At 36.7% G+C, this 12,332-nt stretch overlaps 1 long non-coding RNA gene across 6 annotated transcripts; it reads right to left on the bottom strand.

Annotated features, from left to right (window-relative positions):
• Positions 1 to 2,182: 2,182 nt before the first annotated feature.
• Positions 2,183 to 5,602, bottom strand: LOC111905631 (uncharacterized). Of its 6 annotated transcripts, none has more exons than XR_006186019.2 (10): positions 5,284 to 5,602; positions 4,824 to 4,936; positions 4,628 to 4,723; positions 3,913 to 4,397; positions 3,640 to 3,800; positions 3,260 to 3,559; positions 2,877 to 2,945; positions 2,685 to 2,795; positions 2,503 to 2,609; positions 2,183 to 2,399 (listed from the first exon to the last, which is right to left on the bottom strand). It is a non-coding gene; the product is annotated as an uncharacterized LOC111905631 (long non-coding RNA). The 6 variants fall into 6 exon arrangements; XR_006186020.2 differs by having other exon boundaries at positions 4,814 to 4,936; XR_006186017.2 differs by lacking the exon at positions 4,628 to 4,723 and having other exon boundaries at positions 3,260 to 3,573.
• Between the last annotated feature and the right edge of the window lie 6,730 nt (positions 5,603 to 12,332).

Consider the following 12,332-nt stretch of genomic DNA (forward strand, 5'->3'; position numbering starts at 1 on the left):
AAAATCTGCCAATAGGTCGTCCAACTTGTTGAGTCAGGGCATGGACTCATCGAGTTCATCGCCAGATGATCCAACTCGTCGAGTTCCCATATGGGACTCGTCGAGTCCAGCAGTCAGAGGCAAAAAATGAAATTTCTTCAGCTTTGAAAAATTAACCAATGCATCTATATAAGAGAAAACACCCTAGGCTCTGATACCACTGTTGGGTTTTGAGCACTATAACATCCCTATGGCGCACATATAACCCTAATGCTTTTGATCTAAGTTTTCTCAAGTTATACATGTAATTTCATTTTATCCAAAGCATATACCCTAGCTAGCATACAATTGAAGATATACAACATAAAAACTAGTTAGATATATACCTCTTAGTTGTAGCTTGTAGTTCTTGGCCTTTTAAGAGCTTAGTATCTCAAGTGTGATACCTCTAATGTATCACAAAACACCAAAAGCAAAAGGAGACTTATTAGAGAGAGGTTAGGAGGCACCAAAATCAGCTAGATTTTCTTCTTAGAACACTTAGGCCAATTTTAGAAAGCTAGGGGTTCAATTTATAGTGTGGAATCCTTAGGGTTTCATACATAAAACCCTAAAGCCTTTGGTATCCCAATGATCCATATGATAGGCCCTTTGGACTAACTCTTCATGGACTTTCACATAGATTTAGCCCATCCCAAATCAACATGGATCATTAGCCCAAACTATATATATTGCTAATTTACCTAATCAGTCCCTCTAAATTTAATCTGTGTCTTCTGATCACTAATATAATTCCAACTTAATTCTTGACAAATACTAATTAAATAATATGATTTCTCAATTAATATATTATTCTTATAATATATTAGTAAATCACAAATAACCTCTTTCTCAAATATCCATGCTATCAAATTGCACTTTTGAATGCAACCCAAAAGGACCATGCTACTATCGGGTCAAGTATATACCAATTATAGTTATGAGATTAGACACCTAATCCAACAAATTTGTGTACCTTTGACTCATGCATATTGCTCCAAACTCACCACCAAACCAATAACCTCTTCTAACATATTATCTGAGAGTTTACAAAAAATTTTATACTAGCAACCAATTAAACTAATAGGCCTAAAGACCCTAATAGACATAGTATCACGGACCTTCGGGATCACAATGAAAAATGAAGAATTACATACATTAGGAATGAGCAATGACTATAAAAATGATGAACAAAAGTTATCACGTCCTCTGAAATAAGATCCCAATGATGCTTCAAGAGACCAAAAGTAAACCCATCTAGACCCGGAGCCTTATCTGATCCACAATCCCATACAGTTCTTTTAATCTCATCACTAGAAAAATGAGCCTGAAGAGACCAGGCCTAAGCCTCAAAAAAGGTATAAAAAAACAAGAATTGGTAGAAGTGAGCCTGCCATTTTTCCTTGAAAAAGACTCCTATACAAATGTTGGAATTCATTTATCAATGTTCTCATATCAACCACCCACTCGCTATCAATCATAACACCTTTTATAGCTAACTGCCTCCTCTTCCAATTAATTACACCATGAAAAAAATCCTGAATTTTCATCACCCTCAATACTCCATTGAACTTTCACCTTATGGGCTAAGACAACCCTCGAAACATGCTTCAACTCTAATAACTCTTTGAGGACCAAAACTCTACGTTCATGAAGCTCAGCAATGCCATCATTAAACATAAGAGAAGCATTAATCACCTTAATCTCCTCCTTCAAAACTCTTGACTTGCCAATCAAAAGATCATGGATACACTACAAAAAATATGTCATTTAGTGGCACCCAAAATGTGCCACTAAAGGCTTCTTAGAGAATCCGTGGCACACATAATAAGTGCCACTAGAAACGCTCCTACTAAAACCCTTTAGTGACACTTTTAGCTTTCGTCGCTGCAGTTTTTTAGGTTTAGTGGTATTTTTTTATTTGTCATAGTAGAATACAAGTTTTTTGTGGCACATATTTTGTGCCATTGAATCATGATTCAATTCAAAAGTTCATGCTACTTTTAGCTACACACTTTAAGACTTTAGTGTCACTTTTTTATTTGTTGTAATACAAGAAATATTTTGTGGTACATTTTACGCTTATAAATACTCATAGAATTTTATAATTTAGGCTACTTATATATACATAATTATTATCTATAATATAAAATAAATAAAAAACTGATAAACTGTAGCATATAGAAAATAATAAAAAATTCATTGTTTTTCATCAATATTTTTACCTTTTTGAATTAAATAAGTCTAAATATGGAACCGAAAAAAAAAAGTTAAAAAAAAGAAACTTGAAGCTTAATTGCAGATGAATTTCTATCCCATGCTTGATGCTAGGTTGATTATATTATGTTATGTCATACTTCATAATCAATAGTAGCAATTTCCTATCAAAAACAAACAAAGGCAGTTTAAAATATAGTTAAATAAACATATTTAGAAAATAAATAATATAGCTTATGTATGCATTCATCAAGAATCAGACCCCACCTCATTGAGTTTATTCTCAGCCTGGAGTTTCACCTTTTTAACTCTTTAGAGTGGTTACATTTTAGACTCTCTTCCTTCTTCTCATTCTCCACCGTAATTTTATTAATCTGTAAAATGAGAATGAATAACATGTAGTTACTATTAATATTACCCTTGAACTGAATCGCATTCCACATGCATACCAAATCAGTGTATTCTCTCTAAATCTTCAACAATTCCAACTTTGCTTTCTCTTTGCAATCTGAAAGCTTTTGTTCACTTTTCTTTTCCATATCTACAACTACTTTTTCAGCCTGAGAATAAATCAAAATAATTAAGTACAATTCAAAGATCAAATACATCAATGAATAAAAGATATATGTCAAATGACCAACCTTTTCTTTCTCAAGATTGATGCATTCCTGTTTCCCTATTTCATACTTGTTTCGAATAACATTTATAGCCTAATATATACAATCCATTGTTAGTTTGCTTTATCAATTATTAAGTTTGTTGACATAGACACATGACAATTGACCTTACCTGATCATTTCTTTGAGAGTTAAAAAATGAAAATCCACCAATCATTAAGAAGGTTGACTTTTCAGGTTAATTAAACTAATTATAAGTTTCATCATATTCACGAGTAATTTACATTATTGGAAACTTTCGATCAATCAACTAGACCTTATATTGAAATACCAATATGTTGGTATCCGTTTTCTAATAGAATTCAAACTTTTTTAAGAAAATATTAAAAGAAGCCAAACTTTTTTACCTGGTCTTGGCTTCTAGGCCACCTGATTGGGATCTTATATCCTTGAGGAAGAGGGACAAGGCATATAGGGGATTCAACAGGACAATGACATTCTCTGTGTTCATAGTTGAGTGTAGTCTGATTTTTTCTAAGGGTTCCAATATTGTCAAGACATGGAATAAAATCTAGACATGTGGTCACATTACATGTCTTCTATTTGTATCCATCTTGGCTCTTCAACACATCTGGTTGTCTTAATTCTTTCTTAGTTGCTGACCCAGCTGCTTGTGTTGAAAAAACTCCATCTTCAGTTCGAGATTCCTTCAAAAAGGTAACTAGAATTCTATGAAAAAAGTACAATAAACTTTAATAAGTTGTGTTTATTTTATCAGGAAGCATACCTTGCCTATAACTCTATTCTTCAACACTTTGTAGAACTTCGTTCTTTAGTACTTTGTGCATGACCACATTGACCTCCTTTAGTTGGGATATTAGTTATTATAACTCAGAACTTTGATCATTTATCTCATTATCAGTTGTGGTGATACATAGCCTCTTACACCTACCCACAACACAAAAGAGATGTTATCAAGAAAAATTAGGACATTCATCACTTTGTCAAAATTCATGTCATAAAAGCCTAAGATCTCTAATGATGAAAAAGTAGGATTTACCTGTAAGTGGCTTGTAACGAGTTAGATAGTAAGTATTATTATCCGCATAGCCATTAATATACCCTTTGGTATTACCCTTGAAAACCACAACAAAACAATGGTAATTAGTTTTCATCAAAACTAAATGAATACAAGATATATGAAGAGGTTTAGTCAACTAAATGAAGATTGTAATATAGTCTAAATAGGATTTTCTACTCTAGTTTCCTTTTTTGTATAAATATAGTTGTTGACCTCCCTTTAATTCTAGGAAAAGAAGAGTGTCTTGACAAGATCAAAGTTTATGACAATATAAGTCATCTATGATAATATAAGTCATCACATCCTTGTAACCAAAGAAAGTAGGTAGCTTGCATGGTTTGGTTGGGTCATCTTTGGTGAAATCCCTCTATGGAGAGCAACACGTTTCTTTGGATAAAAGTCCATAGGAACCATGTGGAAGGTGCTCAAACTTCCTATGAGACATCCTTCTATTCCTACTACACCTTCAAAATTAACAAAAAAAGAAAAACAAAGTTACAATAGTGGTAACAGTGATGAATAAAGGGCATATACACATTGTTCTTTTCACTAAAGAATTTCATCGAACACTTGGTGTTCGACTAGTGTTCGAATAACAAACTATGAAAAAATAAAAACTTTGAACATTGGTAGAGGATGCAAATGTAATAAGAAACGAACTAAAACTAAAATATAGATGAAATCCACAACACACTTCAGCCTAAATGCGATTTTGACCATCTCTAGGCTTCACGAGTACTGGAGGGGAGGGTTTAGGGCCGAGGGACGCCAAGCAATGCCAATTCTCAGCCTTCGTTAGTGACAAAGAATGGGGTTGGGAATCAATTACCAGTGATAGAAGAGGAATGATAATAAGAGAAGATAAAGAATAAAATCTTACAATTGATTACCTTGTAGGAACCGCCTTTGAGATCTTGAACATGTGATCGGTTAGTATTCTTACGTTTATAGGTCTCGATTATTAGTTCTCGAAGGGAGCTACTTGAAGTAATAGTGAAGATACCTGATACAAACACATAATATATATATATATTGTCATACCACAAAAGGTAAACCACTGATTATACACTCGTTAACATATTAATAGCTTTTACTTAATACATGATTCATGTTTACTATGTAGTTAAAGTTATAAAGAAAGCTCATACTAGTCGATCCTGATGAGTTTTATCCCAAGGTAACTACGACCTTAGCATGTTTGATAGACAAAAGTTTCAAATTCTATAACTCATGAGATTCATCTTCAACTAGAAAGATGAAGATTGCAATTAATGATAAAAAATTCTACTAAGATGTTGAGGTTTATAAAAAAAATACTACTATCAGGAATTGACTAAAGGCACGACTTACTTCTATGAAATTATTGCACTCGAAGGCAATGTTCGGATACACAAACTGAAAAATAACAAATAGAGCCAAATTCGGTGGTTGGAGTGAAGAAAATATTTACTGATTGAATTCGAGTGGAGAAAAGAGGCAGATTCATTGATCAGAGTCTAAATCTCCGGTGCACAATGTTTTAGTGTAGCAACAGTCGTGTTGTGATGTTGGAGGTGGAAGCAGTGAGCGGCAATGGCGGCTTCGTGGTGTTGAGAGAAAAGAGAGAGACGAGATTGGGGAAAAAGATTGTTTAGATATTAGAATCTTCTCTCTAACGCCTACGAAGTAAAAGGAGAAAATGATTGCTTTTTCAATATAAAAAGTAGTAACTTAATTTTTTTGTGGCACCAAAACAAATCTATAAAATCACACAATAAAACCTTTTAAAGGTATATAAAAAATATATGACACAAAATATAGAGGTTTTAGTTGGATTTTAAAATTTTATGCCATTGAAAAATATTAATATTAGTGACATAAATTGTTAAGTGTCATTAGATCTATTAATCTTATAGTGGCATATAAAATATGCCACTAAAAACATACTATAGTGGCATAAAAAAGACATGCCACTAAATGTTATTTTTTTGTAGTGATAGAAGAATTCCAAATCCTAAGATTAGATTTAAGAAGTTGAAGTTTCTTCATAAAAGTAATCCAAGGATTATCCACCTGCTTCCCTTCTAGAGCAGAAGACCAAGAATGACGAATAATGTCATCAAAAGTATCCATCATGAACCACGAATGAAAAAACCGAAAAGTAGTCGGGTCGTCATCCACACAATGCTCCTACAACAGAATAGGACAATGATCAGGGATTTATTTATCAAGAACCGTCCTGGTAATATTGGGAAAAAACCTCATAATACCCTCGGAGACCAGAAATCGATCAAATTTACTAAATTTAGACCCCTACTTGTCACTCCAAGCAAAATGAGGACCCCCATAGGAACATCATTCGTATCTCTAAAGTCAATGAAATCATTAAAATTTATAGCTACAGTAGGATGGTAATGAGACCCCAATCTTTTTGTGTCATCTCGAACTATATTAAAATCTCCGATAACTATGCAATCTCCTGAAATAGAACCTATCAAATCAGATAACTGGTTCCAAAGAACCCTTTTACAGTTAACTCCTTGAGGGGCATACACTGAAATAAACATCGTATTCCTTCTTGAAGGAAGCCAAACACCCTCAACCACCACATACCAATGAGAAACAAAAACTCGATTTTGGGAAAAAATAATTCGGATCCCAAATGACTAAAATACCCCCTGAAGCACCACGAGGCGGAGAGAAAAAATAAGAACATGACACATTACCCCAAAAAGAACGAACCATGACTAGATTAACATTCACCATCTTTGTTTCTTGAATGGCTAAAAAGTTAATTATGTGTTTATTACATAATTTTTTAACCTAAACCCGTTTATCAATCATCGATCCCGCACCTTGTATAATAATAGATAAACAATTCATTGTTACGTTTTAGTAAAAACCTCTCCTTCAATAACACTTTTACAATGAGAGTAACACCCATCTATATTAAAACCAATCTTTTCCACCAATCCAAAGTTTATTCAGCTTTAATGTACAAAGAATTCCTATTCAACGATCCATCTGAAATATTATCATCACCCATGATTTTTTTTTTTTGAAAAAACAGGAGGATGAGTGAGCGAATCTGAATCTTGAGACAACCAAACACCCTCAATATGACCAAACCCGCCTGAAAAACCAACCGGCCTAGTAGAAAAAGATGAAACCGCAACAGAAGGTGATGGTAAAACTACAACAGGAGCTGATGGGGAGAGATCAGAAGCGACAGCTCTAGTTGCTAACAAGTCGTCTATAAGTGAAAGTGTTGGGGACCTAGACGCTTGCAATTTTAGAACCTGATCTGAAGCAAGATCTTTTCAACCATCTGGAATGGCAGTAGGAGACGCTACTACCTTCACCACAAGAAAAATTGAAAAAATATTTGTTGGTTTTTCACAAACCTTTGCAATGATCAATTAAAGAAGAAAGATAGAGTAATGGGGCAAAATGTATTCGTGTATATTCAGTAGTGAGAGAGCATATTACAACGTACATTGTGCCTTGGTATTTAAACAGAAAAGAATGCTGAAAATCAGGAAACTACCACTTACTTCCTAAAGACCAGGTTCATCACGATGGCCTTGATTTATTCTTCCTATGACTTAATCAAATTAGAACGTGCATAAAGAAAATAATTAAAATTCTCTAAATTACTTCTACATTCTCTTCCTAATTCAGAGTTTTGTGACTGATTTCACACCAATCAAATCCCGCATTTCTTCAAATTTTACCCTCGCCATTGACTTAGTCAGGATGTCTGCTTTCTGTTCCGTACTACAAACATGGCTTACCACTATTTCTCCAACCTCAACACATTCACGAATGAAATGGTATCTTATATTGATGTGTTTACTACGACCATGAAATACTGGATTTTTCATCAAATCCAGAGCTGAGTTGTTATCCACAAACAATGACACAGGTGGAACCTTTTGTCCAGTTACTTCAGTGAGCATTCTTCTGAGCCATATGGCTTGGCAAGCTACTTGAGTTGCAGCCATAAACTCAGCTTCACAGGTTGATAATGCCACACTTCGCTGCTTCTGTGAGGCCCAAGTCACCAAGTTTCCATTCAAGTAGAAGTTTGTCGCTCCTGTGCTTTTGCCATCATTCATATCATTTTCAAAATCACTATCAGAGTATTCTGTGAGAATTACTCTGTTTTCTCCCCTGGTGTATGTCAACCCATAATCGAGTGTACCTTTGATGTACCTCAAGATACCTTTCACAGCTTGTAAGTGTTTCTCAGTGGGTTTGTCCATGAAGCGACTAACGACCCCAACTGAGAATGCAAGATCAGGTCGTGTATGTGTTAAATATCTTAGTGCTCCCACGATGCTTCTATATTCTGTTGGGTTGACTGGTTCTCCTTCTTCATCTTTTAAGAGTCTAATTTTTGGTTCAAGTGGGCATCTTGAAGCATTCAAATCTTTCATTCGTGATTTGTTCAGCAAGTTCTTGGCATAGGTTTCTTGCTTTAAAGTTATGCCTTTTTCACTTTGATCGACTTCAATTCCCAGATAGTAAGTTAGTAACCCAAGGTCACTCATTTCAAACTTGGCTTTCATCTCCAGTTTGAACCTGTTTACATCATCTTGATAGCTACCTGTGACCAGCAGGTCGTCAACATACACACCTACTATCAGGACTCTTCCTTCTTCTTTTCTTGTGTACACCGAGTATTCTTGATAGCATCTTTTGAATCCAAGACTTTTCAGGTACGTATCCAGACACGCATTCCATGCTCTAGGCACCTGCTTCAACCCGTACAACGCCTTTGAGAGCTTGTATACTTTGTCTTCTTTTCCTTTCTTCTAGAAACCTTCTGGTTGAGTTACGTATACTTCCTCTTCCAATTTCCCGTTTAGAAAGGCCGATTTTACATCAAGATGATGAACCCACCACCCATTTGTACCGGCAAGGCTTAGAATTACTCGGACTATTTCAATTCTTGCAACCGGAGCAAAGACATCTTCATAATCGATGCCTTGTCTCTGTACATAGCCTTTCACCACAATACACGCCTTGAACTTCACAATTCTTCCTTTCGGGTCTCTTTTCACCTTGTATACCCATTTTAATCCGATCGGTTTTTGCCCCTTTGGAAGTGTAACTAGTTCCCACGTCTTGTTCTTTTCGATTGCAGCCAGTTCTTCTTTCATTTCCTTTTCCTATTCGCTCTTTCCTTTTGCTTCCCTGTACGTGCTTGGTTCATCCTGGATCAGCATCAGTTCTTCAAGAGGTAAATGAATTTCCTCTGTATTTTCGTACAGATCTGATAGCAATCGATACCATTTTGGGGCGCCTCCTCCGGTGGAACTCGATGCGATGCTTGAGGAAGCTGCTTGGATGGGGGAATTTGGGGTGCTGGGTGAATTGGATGTAGCCGATGAGCTTGTTAAACTCGTTTTGTTCGTCGGACTGTCGTGTGGGCTAGGTTGCAAGTTAGTTGGCTTAGTTGGTTCAGCCTAACTTGGTTCATTTTGAGGTGACCTGTATTCGTTTTGAGGTGTATATGGTTCGGGTGTGTGTAATTCCGGGTCAATCTCTCCTTCGTCAATCTCTTCATCAAAATCGAGTTCAGCATTCAGATCAAATCCTTCTACCGTAAAGCTCATGCCGTCAATCGCTTTTATCTGTGCTTTTCCATCCCAATTCCAGATCTTTTGTTCTTCAAATACAACATCTCTACTTACATAGAGCTTTCCAGTATCGGGATCTAGTAGTCGGTAAGATTTCGAGCCCTTTTCGATTCCCAGATGAACCAACTTCTTGCTTCTGTCATCTAACTTCTTCAAGTGCCCCTTCGCAATTTTCATGTGAGATACGCAACCAAACACGCGAATGCGACCTAGGTGTGGTTTGCGACCAGTCCACATCTCGTATGGTGTAGAGTTTTTCAAAGCCTTTGTACTGATTCTGTTAAGAACATACACATGATGATTCGCCGCCTCTCCCCACAATACATCTGGCACACTCATCGTCTTCAAGCTGCTTCTTACCATTTCAACCACCGTTCTATTCCGTCTCTCTACCACTCCGTTCTGTTGTGGTGAGTACGGTGATGTGTAATGATGCTCTAAGCCTGATTCATTGCAGTACGAGGTAAACTGATTTGACAAAAACTCCCCACCACGATCTGTTCTTAAAACTTTTACTTTTTCCCCTGTTTATACTTCTACTTTTCTTCTGAAGATTTTAAACATCTCAAGAGCTTCGATTTTGGTTTTTAACAGGTAAATCCACATCACTCTTCTGAAATCATCAACAAGGAGCATAAATTACCTGTTACCGGTGGGTATAGGAGGTGTAATTGGGCCACAGAGATCACCGTGTATCAAATCGAGTCTCTTCTTTGCTCTGAAGGCTGCTTGAGCTGGAAAGGGGTTCCTTGTATGTTTTCCTAGTAAACATCCCTCACACGGCTGTGTAAGGATAATTATCTTTGGCAGTCCTTCAACTATCTTTTTGTCGGATATAGACTTCAGGGCAGACAAGCTTATGTGTCCCAGTCGTGTGTGCCAAAGCCATACTGTGTCTCCAATTTGAGCAATTAGACACATTGATCGGGTTTCTTCAAGTTCTATTTTGTACAGGCGATTCTGTGACTTCTTTACCTTCATTAGCAACCTTTCATTCTTATCATGAACCCCACAAGTACGGTTCTCTGATCTTGATTTCATCCCCACACTCCGATAATTGACCAAGGCTAATTATGTTGCTGTAGAGGTCAGGTATGTAGTAAACTTCTTGAAGTTTTCTTTGCTCTCCATTCTTGCACTTAAAGATTATTGACCCCATTCCTTCAATTCTGACTCTGGACGCATTGCCAAACTTTACATACCCTTGTATTTCTCTGTTCAGGATGTTGAACTTCTCTCTATCACCAGTCATATGGTTGCTGGCCCCGGTATCTAAATACCACATCTTTGACTGGTTTGTTTCTCCACCTTTTGGTTTCAGTTTTGGATTTACGTTTTCTTCATTAAGAAACACCTCACCTTCTTCTTCTTTGTTTTCAAATGCTGACATGAAAAGTGCAGGTTCATCATCGTTTTGATCGAAATTGTTCTCTTGGTTTCTTTCACGCCTTGGATTTTTGCATTCTGCAGCATAGTGCCCAAAGTCTTGGCAGTTGTAGCTTTGGACGTCGCTTTTGTCACGGCTGCTATTTGCACCACTGGTTCCATCCTTTTTCTGGTAAGATCCACTCCTTCCACGTCCACCTCTTCCTCCTCCATTTCTGCCTCTACATCGGCCCCTTCCGCGTGAGCCACCAGACCCACCACGATTGGATTTGGACTTTGAGTCACCTTCATTCTTTTTCTTATTTCTTTCAGACCACTCTTTATGAGTTAAGAGTAATTTTTGATCATCAGTGTCACTTCTTCCCTTCATTCTTTCTTCATGTGCTTTTAGTCTTCCAACTACTTCTTCTACTGTCATATTGTCCAGGTCTCCAAACTGCTCAAGGGCTGAAGCGATTTGAAGAAACTTATCTGGAACTGCCCTTAATAATTTCTTTACTACGTAGGACTCGTCAACGGTATCCCCCAAAGCCCGCATGGTGCTCACGATATTGATCACTTTCACAGTGAACTCATCAACCCCTTCAGACTCCTTCATGTTTAGTGATTCAAACTCAGCTTTCAAGGTTTGAATTCTCGCTGTTTTGACTCTTTCTTCCCCCATAAACATGGTCTTTAAGGCTTCCCATGCATCTTTGGCTGTTTTCTTTTCAGCCAAGGACAAATAGCAAGTCTTCAGGTATACCTTGGTAAATGGCTGCCAAAGCCATCTTGTCTTTCTTCACTTCGACAAGAGTGTTGGGGGTTCTGGGCTCTACTGCATCCCACACACCTTGGGCCTGCATAAACACTCTCATCTTGATCGCCCAGGCAACATAGTTGGCTCTTGAGAGCATCAGATAGTGAAGAGTGATCCGACCTTCTTTATCGCCATTGCCGTTGTTGCCTGTCATCTCTGCTCGAGACTGATACTTGGGCATGCACCAGGTTATGCTCTGATACCACACTGTTGGTTTTTCACAAACCTTTGCAATGATCAATTAAAGAAGAAAGATAGAGTAATGGGGCAAAATGTATTCTTGTATATTCAGTAGTGAGAGAGCATATTACAACGTACATTGTGCCTTGGTATTTAAACAGAAAAGAATGCTGAAAATCAGGAAACTACCACTTACTTCCTAAAGACTAGGTTCATCACGATGGCCTTGATTTATTCTTCTTATGACTTAATCAAATTAGAACGTGCATAAAGAAAATAATTAAAATTCTCTGAATTACTTCTACAATATTAACATAGTTCCCATTTTGCCCCTACATAACATTTTTGCATTTTTCGTCTTTTTTCACAACATCTTGACTGTATAGATCTTTCGGATTAATTTTTGTAGT

This window comes from Lactuca sativa, chromosome 8, assembly GCF_002870075.4.
Source record: "Lactuca sativa cultivar Salinas chromosome 8, Lsat_Salinas_v11, whole genome shotgun sequence".
NCBI lineage: Eukaryota > Viridiplantae > Streptophyta > Magnoliopsida > Asterales > Asteraceae > Lactuca > Lactuca sativa.